Raw genomic sequence first — 18,624 nt, forward strand, 5'->3', positions numbered from 1 at the left:
ATTTTTGGAGTCCATTTGGGTCGCACGAAACCCATTTTCAGACCGTATTAAAACTGCCCGGAGCACTGTTTATCCTGACCTTCTTGTCTTGCCGAATTTTTATAAAATTTTCCAGAGCTAGTTTCAATAAACTTCCTTCATGAAATTTGTTGGTGACTTTCTTTTATATGACATATAAAAATTTCAAAGCTTTTTAATGTGATTTGTGTGTCGAACGAAATGTATTTTGAGGAAAAAACAGTCTGTTGGAGCAAACTGATTTTGGTCTAATTTCGAGGGACAAGATTGGTTACAGATTGAACCGGATTTCGTGTTCTGCATAAGAAATGTTTATCAAGATGTTTTTTATGATATATCCAAAATTTATAATTTTTGGATTTCTTTTACTATTTATTTTGATGGGATTTCGGTCACTGTGTAAACTGCCCAGATTTACCTGATTCTATGGATGTTCATTTTTATGAGCAAGAGATTGTGTGTGATCGCGTGCCAAGTATGTGTGGCCCTGTGGCATGATTGTATGATGGTAATGTGTGTTGGTGTAAGGCATGTATGGCGTGGGATTGTGTGGCTGTGTGTGATGTGTGACCGTGTGGCACGTGTGGTACGATGGTATGAGACGATTGGAATGGTCGGAAAAGTGGTACCCTAAGGCGTGTTCGTTTACGCGGGGTAGGTTCCGTCCTGAGGCATGTACGTTTACGCAGGACGATGCTATCCCTGACGAGGTGACGATGCCCGGCCCGACGGGGTGACGATGCCTGACGAGGTCAGAAGACCGTTGACTTGATGCGTATTACGCGGGCGCGGTAGAAGGAAAGTTGAGTGTAGGATTCCGTCCTGAGGCGTGTTCGTTTACGCGAGAAAATGTCGTCCCTGACGAGGTGACGATGCCCGGCTCGACGGGGTGACAATGCTCGGCCCGACAGCGTGACGATGCCTGACGAGGTCAGAAGACCGTTGGCCTGATGCGTTTTACGCGGGCGCGGTTGTGGTGGAAAAGTTGGGAATGAGCTGGACTCGATTTGACGTGTGAGGATTGCGAAAGTTGATGCATGGCGTGAGTTAGTGTGCAAGTGTGGTTGTATCATGTGATGTAGTGCTCGATTATGGGGTAAAAACTGCTAGGCATGGTATGGGACGTGCCCAAGTGGGTTTTGCCTTATAATCGAGGCACGCGCGATTGTGATGCATTGATGCATGTGAATTCATATTACAGGCTTTGGTTTTGCGACATGAATGATGCATCACTGTGGCATGTTGGCTGTATTATTATTTGGCGTGCAGGGAGGTGTATGAAAAATTCCAGGTAGGTTCGCGTGTGATTGTTAGTATGAGTGGTTGTTTGTGTCAGGTATGTGTTGTCTGGAGGTACGTGATAGCCTAGGTGGGGTTTAGGGGTGTACTTATTGAAATGTAATCTCATGGTTGTTTCAACCAAACATTTCAGAACCCTGGTCTGATCAATGAACCTTTCGCCGCCGCCGCAACATTTTGCAATACCGTTGCACACCGACATTAACGTGGTAGAGTACCCGACAGACGAGCAGGAGACTCAGGAGGATTCAGATTCAGAGGACGAAGAATCAGACTCGGAGTGAACGCCAAGTAGAGGGCGTAGGGGCAAGTGTAGGGGTTGTGGAATAGGCTTTTGAGGCGTACTATTTTTGGTGATAGGGTACCCAGGTTATCAATCCTTTTTGATATCGGTGGTATGTAGTGTGGCGATGCGGTGTGCTTGTATATATATGGTTTTGTAAATTGTGGATATTACATAAGTTTGAATGAGAAATGAATTTGTGCATTCTCCCTGATTACCCCAGTTATTATCGTCCGGGTATTGGTGGTTTCCGCTGTTGATATAAATCTCTGATAAGTTTAATTTGGGTCGGCGATACCCTGGGATGTCGCATCATTCGACCAGAGAAGTGTGTCACGTGCTCGAAGGGGTTCGGGACGTGACATAAGCTGACTTGACAAAGAACTTTTTATAAAATATACAAAGCAACTAGGCTAAAAGAAGTCTTCCTGATGTCCAAAGAAGTTGACCACCATTTACATACGAATCATGTGACAACAATGGAAAGCTCGCCAGTTGACATTCTAATGGAGATCTTATTAAGACTCCCAACGGGACCTTTGATATGTTTCGGGTGTGTATGTAAATCATGGGCAAAAGACTCCCAACGTTATTGCATAGCATGGTGTCTTCTCATTCTGACTTAGACACTGATGGAGACTAAGTAACTCCATCTCCTAAAGTGACATGGATCCTGTTAAGTCCACGTTGCCTTTCACACATTACACAAACAATACTTTCTAGTGAATCAAGTATTGTAAAGAGAGCTACGGCATTACCGAAGGCTATTGTCACAGCCACCTATGTCTCTATTGCATTTCATAGAGGTGAACAAACTTTTAGAATATTGGAGATTTCCCTAGAAGATGCATCAAGTAATGAAGTTGATAAAAAGATTTTTATCGATATATTTGAAGGGATAGCAAGTATTTCCAAGCAAATAGAACTTTGATGAAGAAAAGGTGGACTATTTATTTTGTTCGCCTGCCAAGAAAAGATGCACCAAGTACGTCATTATTGAAGGCTTGTCAGATTAAATGATAGATTTCTCATCAACAGACGCACCTGTAACAAAGAAATGATAATATTAGTATGAAGCATGGGAGGCATGAGCAATTTTGGGAAAAGGAAATGTCTCCCATGACATTAAAGGCAAAAGAACCAACGTAGAAACTAAAAATATTGCCATTAAATTTTTATATTTTTGGCAGAAAACCGAACCATAATAATGATATAGCTATACATACAGCACTGGTTAGTCAGATTGAGATGTTTGAAGCCAAAAGACAATATTGAAAGTAATGAGTACACCGAGATAAGAAGCTCAAAGACAGACCAATTAGGGCGAGGATCTTGCCCATACACCAATAAGTTGTTTTTGCTTTTCTCAATTCAATCAACTCCTTGCCAATTTAGAGTTGCTGATATAAGAAACTTAATTCGCCTTCAATTTATTCTACACTCCATTGCCTTGAACTAATCCGCTTCACACATTCACTCTTTAACCTTGACAGTTTAGCTGCTTCTCACTAAATCTCAAAGATCGCATAGTTCATCTAAAACTCAGAAACTGTCCAATTGTCAATCAAGGCCTTGTATGAGAAACTATCTGATAGTGATACACCAAGACAGAGATTCGTTCAAGGGCTTAAAGATGCAGGGAACAACCGTGTCTTGGTCTATGATTGAATATTGCGGACTCCCATCATCACTGACTAATTCGTCCTAAGTCAATGCAAGTGATTAAAAACGATAGTAAAATTGACGAATCTAAACAAGACTTTTTTCTTAATATTTTAGCCTTCAAATTCATTCCGCACCAGGTGTCCCATTCACTAGGAGAGCTAAATGCGATGCAGGGCACACATACAATCACGAAAACATATTGGCAAATAAAAAGGAATAAGCAGAGAGAGAGACGTACATAGGATGAATTTTTGATATGTTCGCCAAGGAAAATCTCCTCGTTGCAGTAGAAAGTGTTGATGATCAAGCTCAGGAGGTGGTTGATCTTTGCTTGAAACGCGAAGGTCTCTGCGTCGGCCATCTCCACATCCTTGAAGACTGGAAAAGGCTGGTGAGGGCATTGAGAGGTGCTTAGGAAACTAAAGGAGAGCCGGTCGCACTTCGACGACCTCTTCGTCGGCAACTACCTGGACAGATCCGGCGGTGAACCCAACGTCGGTCAAGAAGTGCCTGGAGAGACCCGGCAGCAGTGGTGAACGAGGTCGTGCGTATGGCGGAGGAGGATTAGGGTTGTCTACGAAGGTAACGAAGAAGATGGGAAGAACAAATTTTTTATTTTTAGGGACGGTAACTTTTAATTCTTATTCTTTTTTTGACAAAAGTGCCCCTATTCCGGTCGCCGGCAAATTCACTTGCTCGCCGACCGGTGAACATTTGGCCGGCCGGAGAGCTTAGGTGTCAGGCCCCGAACCCCATCGAGCACGCAACACACTTCTCTGGTCGAATAAAGCGACGTCCCGGAAAATCGCCGACCCAATTAAACTTATCAGAGATTTATCAATCAGCAAAAGCCACAATCAATACCCGGACAATAATAACTGGGGTAAATAAGGGAGATTAACCTCATCTATTACTGATTCAAACTTATACAATATCCACAATTTACACACCACAATATACATGAGCACACCGAACTTTTACTCTATAAACCACTGACGTTCAAAAAGATCAGCAGCCTGGGTATACCTATCACCAAAATGGTACGCTTCAAAAAGCCTATTCCCAACCTCTACACTAGCCCCTACGTCCTCTGCTTGGTGTCCACTCCGAGTCCGACTTCTCAGAACTCGAGTTTGAATCCTCCTGAGCCTCCTGCTCGTCTGTCGGGTTCTCTACCACATTATTGTCGGTGTGCAACGGTATTGCAAAACGCTGCAGCGGCAGCGAAAGGTTCATCGCTCAGGCCGGGGTTCTGAAATTGTTGGTTGAAACAACCATGAGATCACATCTCAATAAGCACACACCCTAAACCCCACCTAGGCTATCACGTACCTTCAGACAATCACACAAAACACAATCACACACATACTGTCATTACAACGCAGGCACATCAATTGATCTTGCCTGGTCCTATCACGCGTGCTACCTGCACGTTAGTTGCACCCACATCATATGCAAACACATGCATGCTTAGTTCATGTTTCACGCATTCCCGCTTGCCTCGTCACATTCCTTTCCATACCACTCGCCAGTGACCCGCATTACAGTACACGCCTCAAGTTCACTGCGACCAATTTTCACAACACTTCCGGGCCTGCGTAAACGTACACGCCTAAGGCCATGTTTCTTGCCCGCGTTAAAGTACACGCCTCAGGCTCAACATCTGCCACCTACTGCGCAACACGCGTTGAAGTACACGCCTCAGGCTGGCAGTCTTCCGGTAATACCGGGCATCGTCCCGCGTAAACAAACACGCCTCAGGACGGCACAATTCCCACGATCGCACATGCCACACCACATTCACTTTCTTGCTCATGCACATGCTCAACAACCACTTGTCACTCAGTTGGCCAATCACACGCGGCCCGTGCACGCAACATTTCACATACACTTTTCATGCTCACAAAGCATTTGATATGGCCTATTTGACTATTCATTCAATCCGGCCCAAGCGTGCACACAATCAAGCATATTTCAATCCAACAAATCTCGGTACAATAAACACACAAGGCCACTCACGGGTCCACAAACACAGCCACATTCAAAGGCACAAATTCAACATTTCCACGCATAATTCAAGTCATAACGGGCACCACAACACAGCTACATCATAGCTCATTCAAACTGACACAATTCGTCTCCAAATCGAACCATATGTCTGTCATTTCAATCCACATCGTCCGGCACTCTAATCGGTCTCACTCCAGCCCCGAAACATCCTCATTTCATCCTCAAATCAACTCATCTAACACATATTCAAGCATAAATTCTGGTCACGAGGCAGCAACTATTCAACCCCGATACCCCCACCATTCCGCTCAGAAAAATGAACATCCAAAGAATCGGGGTAAAATTGGGCAGTTTACACAGTGACCGAAATCCTATTCAATTAAATAGTAAAAGAAGTCCAAAATTTCTGAAATTTGGATATGTTGCGTAAAACATCTTAATAAAAATTTTCCGTGAAGAACTCGATACCCAGTTCGAACTGTAAACACCTCTTTTTGTCACTTGGAATCAGATGAAAATCAACCCGTCCGGTCAGGCCACCTGACCATCAAAATGCATCTCATCCAATACCCAAATCACTTTTGAAAGCCTTGAAATTTTTATATGTTACACCCAAAAATGTCCCCAACAATTTTTTTGAAGGAAGTATTTTGATAATAGGCCTGGAAAAATTTATAAAAATTCGAACAGACCCGAAGGTCGGGTCAACAGTAAATCGGGCAGACCCATTTCGGTCCAAAAATGGACTTCCGAATGGCCTAAAATGATTTCTAAAAATTCCTAAATTAAAGTATGTCATACTTCAAGATGGTAGGAGAAAATTTCATGTAGAAAACTTCCTCAAATTCGGCCCAAAAAATTCTCCACAAAATAGCAAACCGGACGGGTACAGTAACCGCGAATCCGAGATTCACAACAACTTCAAAAATTCAAGTTCTAGTTCTAACCCAACTCGTAAATCAACCTTAATTAGCCCCTAAATTGGTCTCTAGATCACCATAATCCAACCCACTTCTCAGCCATGATCAGTCCACAATTCCAGCACTTAATTCCAGCACAATCAGCCCCTAATCCAACGCTAAACAGCCCCTAAAACCACACTAAACCGAGTCTAAACTAGTCCGTTAATAGCCGACATCCTAAATAGGGTTTAGGGGGCGACTTACCGTGCCCTAGACTACCTCGGCTAGAGCGACAAGCGGCGGTGATTGAGGGGGACGGCGGCGAACGGCGCAGCTTGGCACGGTGGACGGCGATCAGCGTACGGCGGCGGCGCGGCTTCCTTGCCGTGGGTCACGGTCACGGGAGAGGGGAGAGAGAGAGCTCACAGTGAGGTAGAGGGGGCTGCCGTGAGGAAGAGAGAGAAGAAATGAGGGGAGAGAATGGGTTTTGAACTTAAATAGTCACATTTTGACCAAAGTGGCAAATTACCATCTTGCCCCTCTCTCACAATCCAAATCGACGGCCCAGATTCGATCTTATCTTGAAACCGATGGCCGAGATCGAATCTTGCCCAAAATATCCAAGGGCAATCTTGGAATTTCTCAAAAAGTCCAAGGGCAAAAGTGTTTTTTCCAAAATTTAGGGCAAAATAACCAAAACGCCCTTGCCTCATAAAACTAACCCTTTAGAAAGCCTTAAGGGAAAAACGGTCACTTCCTACATTTCTCATCGAAATCAAATTTTTCTGAAGGATTCGGGACAATCCAAAATTACACGTTCCAACTGCAACGTCCTCCTAACGCCCCGTTGTGACTTCCTAATTTTCCGGTGTCCGATTTGGGCTCAAACAAATAATTTAAATTTTATTAAACGCAACTCGAGCGTTTCTCAAACTAACGGGTGGCTCGTTGGGGAAATTTGCATATTCGACCCGTGACTGATAATAAATCGAGTCACGTGCAAGTTCGTTCGGTTCGTGACGATTTCGGTTGTCATTTAAATCGCGAGGATCAATCACTAGATCCGAGGGGTACGATCGTTCGGTATATGTTCAGGATCATTCGTCAATTCATTTCGTGGTCCGGCGGAATCACCCGCGATCCACTACTATGACAGTGGCGAACTAACCCCTAACTATCCTTGGATCGGCCAACAGTGGCTCAAAATGTCACCTCGGCGATTTTATGGTCGAAAATCAATTCACGATCGAATTTTCTCCTAGTCGCACGAATTTAAATCCCTGATTAGCCTTTCCCCAAAGGTTAGTGTCCCAAGAATGATCAGTTCCAGGTGAGAACTAACTACGAGTACATTTATAAAACAAAATATTTCACAAATCCCAAATGGACAATTTTCAGGATGTGACATTGGCCCTCTTTTGAGACTCATCAGCCACTTCGGGTCCTTATTGTTGAGGAAAACTCCTATTGATTTTGAAGTTGACAAAACCTTCTGTATTATTGTAAATCTGATATTTATTCTGAACAAATTTATTCCAAGTCTGTATATTCTAGAAGCTCAGAAGAAAGTTTTTCAGAATTTACAAAATATTTCACAAATCCCAAATGGACAATTTTCAGGATGTGACATTGGCCCTCTTTTGAGACTCATCAGCCACTTCGGATCCTTATTGTTGAGGAAAACTCCTATTGATTTTGAAGTTGACAAAACCTTCTGTATTATTGTAAATCTGATATTTATTCTGAACAAATTTATTCCAAGTCTGTATATTCTAGAAGCTCAGAAGAAAGTTTTTCAGAATTTACAAACTATCAAGTATGTTTTTGAAGATCCACATAATCTAGGTTCTGAGATTCAGACGCGGAAGTTATTCAGATGCAGATGCAGAAGCAGAAGTTATTCAGATGCCGATGCAGACGAAGAAATTATTCAGACGCACACGCAGAAGTTCTTCAGATGCAGACGCAGAATTTCTTCAGACGCAGAATTCAGAACGTAACACAACAGCTAGTGATCTGGCATGGATTTCACAGAAGGAATGTTCTGATTGTCTCAATCTCAATCAAATTGATTGACAATCAAACATCACGACAAGAATGCATTACAACGGACAAAGCTCTACTTATGGAAACCAAGATTCTGATTATATGGGCGACCAGAATCAGCGGGATTGAGAATCTGTCATCCAACGGCTACTCAATCCTCATTATACAAATCTGTCCAAGGTGAAAATTGGAAGATGATCCTCTGAAAGCTGTCCAACGGCTAGTAGAGGAGTATTTAAGAGGATCAACGAGCAGCAGAAGGTGGTACAGAATCAAGAATCAACAAGTCTAAAGTCTGAGCATACTCCAATTATTTCTCTTGTCATTCTAAGCCAAACATTAAGATCTTGAGGAACACTTTGTAAGAGTGATTGTGTGAGATAGAGAGTCCTATCATACACAAGAGTGTTAACACTCAGAAGTTGTAATTCCTCTTGATTACATAGTGAAATCCAGCCGGTAGGCTGTAAGCGTGGGAGAGTGGATCTAGGCTTGCTATAAGCCGAACCACTATAAACTTGTGTGCAGATTCTCTATCCCTTATCTCTTACTTTACATTCTGCACATCAAGAGCACCGTCTATATAATCTGTCTTGAATCTGAATTTTATTCAGACTCTTTTGTGATTTATTTTGTTTCCGCATAAATTATTAAAAATTATTTTGGATCACCTATTCACCCCCCCTCTAGGTGACCCTTGCTAGCTACATCAATTGGTATCAGAGCAGATTGCTCATTTATAGAAGTGTCTTACTTCTGAGCTAACGATCTATATGGCTAGCTATGGTGCTCCAGGGCTCATTGAAGGACAGAGCAACAATAGACCACCATATTTCGATGGCAAGGAATATAGTGTCTGGAAGAATAAGATGAAGGCATTCATAAAGTCAATTGATCACATGCAATGGGATGTCATCATCAGAGGAGTCAATCTAAGATCTTCTGATTCAAAAGAAAAGGTAGATGCAAGCTTAGCGGCAGATCCTCCGTTATCTCAAACTGAGATATCCAAAAGAGAAACCTTAGATTCTAAAGCAATTTATTCTCTTTACTGTGCTTTATCACCCATTGAATATAAAAAAATTGCTGCTTGTGAATCAGCTAAGGAAATCTGGGATAATCTCCTTGTTACTTATGAAGGAACAGATCGAGCCAAGGAAACTCAAATCAATCTTTTGCTTGGTCAATATGAATCCTTCAAAATGAAGCCTGGAGAATCAATTGCTGATTTGTATGATAGGTTTACTGATATAGTAAACGGTCTTGCTTATCAAGGACAACCAGTTCCAGATGCAATGAAAGTCAACAAACTTCTGAGAGGACTGATAAATCAGTGGGATAACATCAAAACATCTCTTCGAGAGACACAAAGGATCAAGCCTCTATCAGTGAATGAGTTAATTGGAACTCTTCAATCATATGAGACTGAGAAACGGAATGAGGAGATTGAATCCAAAGGTAATAAGTTAATTGCTTTGAAGACTAACATTGATTCTGATGCAGATTCTGAAGATGAAGACGTTGATGATGAAGAACTAGCTCTCTTTATAAAGAAGTATAAGGAAATGAAGATCAAAGGAAGAAACCTCAGAGGTAATAAGCCTTTTGAGAAGAAGAAGTCTTTCGATGAAACAGAGAGATCAAAGGATGTTATATGCTTTCACTGTAAGAAACGTGGACATATTAAGCCAAATTGTCCACTTCTGAAAAAGAAGACCAAGTTTGAGAAAGCAAAGAAGGCCTTAAAAGCAGAAACCTGGAGTGATACAGAGTGTGAAGACAGTGATGAAGATATCTCAAATTTCTGTCTAATGGCTAAGTCACACTCAGACTCAGATTCAGATTCTGATCCCAAAGTGGAGATTGAGGTAAAACATTCTGACATGCCTATTGAAATATCAAATTACATTAATGAATTATGCTTTGAATTCAAGACTGCTCTTAAATGCATCTCTTCTTTGAAAAAGGAAAATTCATCACTGAGGCAACATGATGTTTCACAAAAAGAAAAAATCGATTTCCTTCAAAAAGAATTTCATCAAGTCAAGGAAAGTCGAGATTTTCTTTCCAAAAAAAATGCGGTTTTGAAAAAGCAAGTTTCAGAAATTACTTCCAAGTTTTCAAAGGGTTCAGAAACCTTGAAGCATATCCTTTCTATCCAAATTCCTTACTACAACAAATCTGGTCTCGGATTTGTGAAGGAAAGTGATAGCTTGATTGATTTTCCAAAGGTCAAGGAGAGATTAAAACAAAGACCTCCTCGACAAGCTTATAAAAACCATTTTCAAAAGGAATTTTGTAAAACCTATCGGCCGAAGTGCACTCAGGTGCTCAAAATGTGGAGATTCACAACATTTTGAGAATGAATGTCCTAAGGTCTGGAGATCTGTTCGAAGAGATTTTGTTAAGACAGCCTATACTAATGCTCAAGGACCCAAACAAATTTGGGTACCAAAGAAAACTTGAGTTGTTGTGATTTTTGCAGGTTACCACAAAGAGAAAAAGGAAGTGGTACCTAGACAGTGGATGCTCTAGACATATGATAGGAGATCCAAGCATATTCGCTGATCTACACAGTCTGAATGGTGGAAAAGTTTCCTTTGGAGGAAATACCAAAGGAAAAATCGTTGGCAAAGGAACAGTTGAAATTGGAGGACTTACAATCAATGATGTCTCTTTGGTGAAAGGACTCAACTATAACTTGATAAGCATAAGCCAACTATGTGATATAGGTTTCAGAATCAACTTTCAAGAAGATACATGCTCAGGGACAAGCAAAGATTCTTCTCAAACATTTACAGGAAGAAGACATGGCAATATCTATCTTCTAGATGTCAATCCAAACTCAACTCATTGCTTGATCTCAATCAAAGAGGATGAAGATCTTTGGCATAGAAGATTGGGGCATATCAGTATGAAACAAATCTCAAAGATCTCAAACAAGAAACTAGTTCGAGGTCTACCAGATTTGAAATACAAGAAAACAGAGTTATGCAATGCCTGCACTCTAGGAAAACAAGTAAGAAGTTCTTTCAAGTCTATAGATCATGTTTCCACTAATCGTGCTTTGCAGCTTCTTCATATGGATCTATTTGGACCAACCAGAACACAAAGTATTGGTGGTAAGAAATATTATTTAGTCATTGTTGATGACTTCGCAAGATTTACTTGGGTGTTCTTCCTTGCTCATAAAAATGAAGCATTTTCATATTTTTCAAAATTTGCAAAAAGAGTTCAGAATGAAATGGGCTATTCCATTTCCTGCATTAAAACTGATCATGGGGGAGAATTTGAAAATAAAAGTTTTTCAGTTTTTTGTGAGGAAAATGGCTTTCAACACAATTTTTCTACTCCTTATACACCAGAACAAAATGGTGTTGTAGAAAGGAAAAATCGTTCTTTGCAAGAAATGGCAAGAACTCTGCTGATTAAAAGCAAAATTCCTTTTTATTTCTGGGCAGATGCAGTTTTTACAGCATGTTATATCATTAACAGAGCTTTTCTCAGACCCATTCTTGAGAAAACCCCCTATGAGCTTTACAAAGGTAGAAAGCCTAACATTTCATATTTTCGTGTATTTGGTTGTAAATGCTATATTCTGAAAAATCCAAATGACCGCACTGGTAAGTTTGATGAGAAAGCAGATGAAGGATTTTTCCTTGGATATTCTACTTCAAGTAAAGCATACAGAGTCTTCAACAAGAACTCTCAGACTGTTGAAGAATCAATGAATGTAAGGTTTGATGAAAACATTCAGACTCACAGAGATGAATCTGAACCATCTCCCGACAGTCAAGAATTATCAGAAGATTATCAACAATCAGTATCAGAAGGAAAAGAAGGAAAAGAAGATACAATACAGACTCAACCAGAAAGTTCAGAGTCTGCAGATTTTCAGAAGGAAAGATTTGACAAAAACTGAAAACATAAATCCAGTCATCCAAAGAACCTCATCTTTGGATAAATAGAAGATGGCATCAAGACAAGATCCAAACACAAAGAGAACATCAACAACTTGGCATTGATATCAGAAATATAACCAAAAGAAGTTGGTGAAGCTTTATCAGATGAAAGCTGGATCGATGCTATGTAGGAGGAACTTTAGCAGTTCAGAATCAATAAAGTATGGGAGCTTGTGCCAAGACCCAAAAATCATCCAGTAATTGGAACAAAATGGGTATTCAGAAACAAACTGGATGACAAAGGAAAAGTTACAAGAAACAAAGCAAGACTGGTTGCAAAAGGCTATTCTCAAGAAGAAGGCATAGATTATGATGAAACATATGCACCAGTTGCAAGGTTAGAAGCCATTCGGCTACTATTAGCTTATGCTTGTTTCCATAACTTTAAATTGTTTCAGATGGACATGAAAAGTGCCTTTCTGAATGGATATATCAAAGAAGAAGTATATGTGGAACAACCACTTGGTTTCGAAGAACCAAGAAAGACTGATTATGTCTACAAACTAAAGAAGGCTCTTTATGGTCTGAAACAAGCACCCAGAGCTTGGTATGAAAGGTTAAGTAACTTCCTTCTGCAAAATGGTTTCACCAAAGTAAGGTTGATACAACTTTATTTGTTAAGAGAAAGGGTAAGGATTTCCTACTTGTTCAAATTTATGTTGATGATATAATCTTTGGATCCTCTAACGAACTGCTATGCAAGGAATTCTCAAAGAATATGCAGAACGAGTTCGAGATGAGTATGATGGGAGAATTATCATTCTTTCTTGGCCTTCAAGTGAAACAAACCAAAGATGGTACATTCATTTGCCAAGAGAAGTATGCAAAGGAGATTATCAAGAAGTTTGGATTACAGAATTGCAAGAAGACAGACATTCCCATGTCTCATTCATCCAAACTGGACAAAGATGAAAATGGTAAAAAGGTTGATCAGAAGGTATATAGAAGCATGATAGGTTCATTATTATATCTAACTGCATCTAGACCTGACATTCTTTTTAGTGTCTGTATGTGTGCGAGATTTCAATCAGACCCAAGGGAATCTCATTTTTAAGCAGTAAAGAGAATAATCAAATACATTGGAACATATCCAATGTTAGGTCTTTGGTATTCCAAAGATTCTGATTTTACTCTTACTGGATATTCTGATGCTGATTTAGCTGGATGTAAAGTGGATAGGAAAAGTACTTCAGGTACATGTCAACTTCTTGGAAATATATTGGTATCTTGATACTCAAAGAAGCAAAATACAGTTGCACTTTCTACAGCAGAAGCAGAATATGTAGCATTGGGAAGTTGCTGTGCACAGATTCTGTGGATGAAGTAGCAATTACAAGACTTTGATATTGAAGAATCAAGTGTTGCAATCAAATGTGACAACACAAGTGCAATCAATTTGACAAAGAACCCAATTCTTCATTCTCGAGCTAAGCATATTGAAATCAAGCATCACTTTATTTGAGATCATGTTCAAAATGGTGATGTGCATATTCAATTCATTGATTCTAAGAATCAATTAGCTGATATATTTACAAAACCTTTTGATAAATCTTCATTTGAATTCATAAGAGACAAAACTGTGCATCACTTATCCATTTTCTTGAAGTGTTTGATAGACAGGAATTTTTTAGACTCAAGCACTCTCAGTCTGAATATTTTTCAGACTCACAAAGAAAGGTACGTTCCTTATTCAAATTTTGGCGGGTATTTTTTTTGACATTTTTGGCAGGATATTTTTATATTCGTTACTTTTGGAAGCAAATTAGGTATGTATTCTAATTTATCTAATAAATTGTGCTTAATATATTGTTATGATATCATCATGTTTGGTTACGCTTCAAAGAGTATATTTTCTTCCTACTTGTTTGGGATATTTTCTAAAAATAACTTTTCCTTCCAAAACTTATCCACCTCCTTTTTTAAACCCGTCCGTCTCTTCAAAACCCTATCAGTACGATCTTTTACTCTCAAAACCCTTCCGATATTCAGAGACTCTCCTCTTCTTCCTCCAAAGATCGAAACTTTCGTCTCCAAAAGTGATCATAATGCCGGTCAAGATGGTGGCCCGTAGAAGATCTTCCTGTATTCTCGATCAAGACTCAAAGTCTACAGCACCGGCGGAATATTTGGAGGTTTCAGACTCAGAATCCGACCATCATGAAGAACCTTCTGAAGCGACACCTTCTTAGCGTTCGTCGCAACCGAAATCGTCCGGTACAACAAATTTTCGTTTTCGAAGTATCAAGCTTGTATGGAATGCTTATCAGCGGTTAAAGAGAAGCAATGCCTCTGAATCGGTTATGCGTGACTGTCTTAAAGACAATAATTCACTCTCTGAAGCACATCTCGCTGAAACCTACTCTGAGTTTTGTAGTAAAACTGACAATGTTCCAGCTAGTTCTACCCCAATAGAACCTTCTTCCAAAAAGGGCAAAGAAAAAGTTGGAGAAGCTTCAACTCCTTCTGAAAAGAAATCGGTTCATGTAAGCCCTAAGTCCACTAGTGCCTCAAAATTTGTTGTTCCTGATGATGATGCACGATTTTTTGAGACTTTTGAGATAAAGGTGGGAATATCATCTGGTTTGCCTGGAACAGGAGGCTTGTTCAGAAGCACTGCGCATCATATGTGCTACAAGTTGTTACTTGCTAGAGGGGTAATGAACAATAGGACTATGGATTTCGAATACCTGGAGAAGGCTGGCATTTCTGTACAGCACCTGTTTGAAAAATTAGGGATTTATGAATTTTGCCTTCAATCTGCCAATACTTATGCTGAATTAACTGCCTACTTCTATTCCAATCTTTCAATTCTGTCACCAAATTGGATTCAGTTTACTGTTGGTGACAAGAAGGTTGACTTAAAGGCGCATGAGTTGGCTAGGATAATTGGAGCCACACATTCCACTTTTACTCCGTTGGCAGTGAATCTTGAAGAAGCTTCACAGGTGACTTCTGAAAATCCAAACTTTGCTCAAGGATCCAAGCGCCATCTCTCCTATTCTGACTTGTCCAGACGATATGTGATCTTGCATAAGATCATAAATAAACTATTTGAAGCCAAAAGATGCCTCAAAAACTGACCTATCAAAATCAGAGATAAAGCTCATTTGGGCTATATTGAAAGGTCAATACTTCTCTCTTCCTCACCTCATCATATTCCATATGTACAGAGCATTACAGAAGGATAAGGGTCATCTGCCATATGGAGCCTTAATCACTCGTATCTTCATGTTTCTCAATATATCTATTCCTGGTGAGTTGCGTGAAACTATGCTACCTCTTATGTTTGTTGGAGAAAGAATGCTCTCCAAAATGAAGAAATTTGAAGATGTAAGGGACAGAGTACAAGGAAAAGAGGCTCAAAAGTCAGAGGCAAAATCTGTTGGCAAGAAAGTTGAGAAAGAAAAGGAGCAAGGGAAAAGAACCAGTTCAGCCAGCAAGCAAACTAATTCTCCCACCCCAATCAAAGTGTACAGAAAGAAAAGAAAAACTCTTCTGCATGATGAAAATGATGAAGCAGAAGCAGAACACTTTGAATCGGGTCACACTGTAGAACCAGAACATGTTCCTGAACCAGTTCCCAAAGTTTCAGAACAAATTCATGAAGAACATGTTTCTGAAGATCAAGCACCTGTTCAGGGGGAGATTCCACCAGAATCAGCCACAGGGTACAATCAGTCTGAGGAAGCTAATGTCCAAGGTCAGCCATCCGAAAATCAGAACATCCTTTCTATTCTGCTTGAGATTAAAGACAAGCAAGCTGCTCTAGAACAAAATATGCACAATCTACGGAAAATTGTTGAGGAAAACAACAAGGCTTAACAACTTTAGGCAGCAGCAGATAAAGCAGCATTAGAGGAAGCCATTACTATGTGCTCATCCAACATGGATAAGGCCATAGGTCAATGCAGTTCGAAGATTGAGGAGGCTGTCTCAATATTGGAAAATTTTCAACTGATTCGTACTCCCAAAAAATAGCCTGTTTTTCAACATTTCTCTCCACATTTTTTTTTTCAATTGGTCTGTAATATATCTCATACTTATTGTTAGACTGGTTGATTATTTAATCTCAGTGCTTTATTCTCTTTATTATTATTTTTGCTGATGACAAAAAGAGGGAGAAATTATATGTAGATTTACAGGTTATATTCAAATGAAGAAAGACACAGATATCAACAGAGTTTGCTCTTTCAATATGTGCTTCATGAGCTTAATATGTTTATTTATTTTCAAAATAATTCAATCTGCAAGAAAGTTTTGTCACCATCAAAAAGGGGGAGATTGTTGAGGAAAACTCCTATTGATTTTGAAGTTGACAAAACCTTCTGTATTATTGTAAATCTGATACTTATTATGAACAAATTTATTCCAGGTCTGTATATTCTGGAAGCTCAGAAGAAAGTTATTCAGACTTTACAAACTGTCAAGTATGTTTTTGAAGACCCACATAATCTAGATTCTGAGATTCAGACGCAGAAGTTATTCAGATGCAGATGCAGAAGCAGAAGTTATTCAGATGCAGATGCAGCCGAAGAAATTCTTCAGACTCAGACACAGAAGTTCTTAAGATGCAGACGCAGAATTTCTTCAAACGCAGAATTCAGAACGTAACATAACAGCTAGTGATCTGGCATGGATTTCACAGAAGGAATGTTCTGATTGTCTCAATCTCAATCAAATTGATTGACAATCAAACATCACGACAAGAATGCATTACAACGGACAAAGCTCTACTTATGGAAACCAAGATTCTGATTGTATGGGCGACCAGAATCAGCGGGATTCAGAATCTGTCATCCAACGGCTACTCAATCCTCATTATACAAATCTGTCCAAGGTGAAGATTGGAAGATGATCCTCTGAAAGCTATCCAACGGCTAGTAGAGGAGTATTTAAGAGGATCAACGAGCAGCAGAAGGTGGTACAGAATCAAGAATCAACAAGTCCAAAGTCTGAGCATACTCCAATCATTTCTCTTGTCATTCTAAGCCAAATATTAAGATCTTGAGGGATACTTTGTAAGAGTGATTGTGTTAGATAGAGAGTCCTATCATACACAAGAGTGTTAACACTCAGAAGTTGTAATTCCTCTTGATTACGTAGTGAAATCCAGCCGGTAGGCTGTAAGCGTGGGAGAATGGACGTAGGCTTGCTATAAGCCGAACCGCTATAAACTTGTGTGCAGATTCTCTATCCTTTATCTCTTACTTTACATTCTGCACATCAAAAGCACCGTCTATATAATCTTTCTTGAATCTGAATTTTATTCATACTCTTCTGTGATTTCTTTTGTTTCCGCATAAATTATTAAAAATTGTTTTGGATCACCTATTAACCCCCCTCTAGGTGACCCTTGCTAGCTACATCACTTATTTGAGATAAAGTCCACTTCGGACCTTTATTTGAGAAAATGACTCTACTTTGGACTCCTTTTTGGAATTTTCTCTTGTAACCTTGTTCCATTTCTTGAGGTTGAAGACCAATCAAATTTGAGGTCAAATCTCTCTCAACCTATGGCGAATGATGCGAGAGCATCAAGGTCTAATAAAGAGAAGCATACAAATTGGAGTTTCAAGAAGAATGAAGAATAGAGACTCATTCACCTGAGTAAAATGTTGCCTATTTCAAATTGGTTTCCTATTTTAAATAGGTTTCCTAATTTGACTGGGTTTCCTAATTAGTTGTTTCCTAGTTTGATATTCCTAGTTTGAGGTTTCCTATTTTGATATTGCCTAGTTTAATGCTTCCTGTTTTAACATTTCATAGTTTGATATTTTTTAGAAGAGGTGATTATTATGTATTAACTACTTTCCACGTTGGAAACCTTTCTCCATTTATTGAAGCTGAAGCCGAATCAGATTTTAGGTCAAATCCCCGTCTTTTTGGGGTGGATGATGCGGGAGAATCAAAGTATAATAAGAAGAAGTATCCAAGATGGAGTTTCAAGAAGATTTAAGAATAAAGACTCATTCACATGAGTAAAATGTTGCCTATTTCAAATTGGTTTCCAATTTTGAGTAGGTTTCCTAATTTGACTGGGTTTCCTAATTTAATGTTTCCTATTTTGATATTCCAATTTTAGTGTTTCCTATTTTGATATTTCCTAGTTTAAGATTTCCTGTTTTAACATTTCCTAGTTTGATGTTTCCAAGTAAAGTGTCCTCATCCCTCCATAAATAAGAGGTGCTTCTCAATGTAAGATGCAAATTTGTAAGTTGACAATATATGAGAGTTTCTCTTAAGTAAGCACTTGAACGAGTGTGGAAGATCAATGGCAAATTTTTCGGTGGACGTTCTAATGGAGATCTTCTTGTGGCTCTCTGCAAAACCTTTGGTTCGATTGAGGTGTGTATGTAAATCTTGGAATTCTCTTCTCACCAGCCCCTTTTTCATTAAAGCTTATCTTGAGAGATCAAACAAGTTGCACAAATATGATCTT

The sequence above is a fragment of the Syzygium oleosum genome, unplaced genomic scaffold (genome assembly GCF_021117445.2).
Source record: "Syzygium oleosum isolate NSW1041296 unplaced genomic scaffold, Sole_v2.1 Sole_v2.16, whole genome shotgun sequence".
Lineage (NCBI taxonomy): Eukaryota > Viridiplantae > Streptophyta > Magnoliopsida > Myrtales > Myrtaceae > Syzygium > Syzygium oleosum.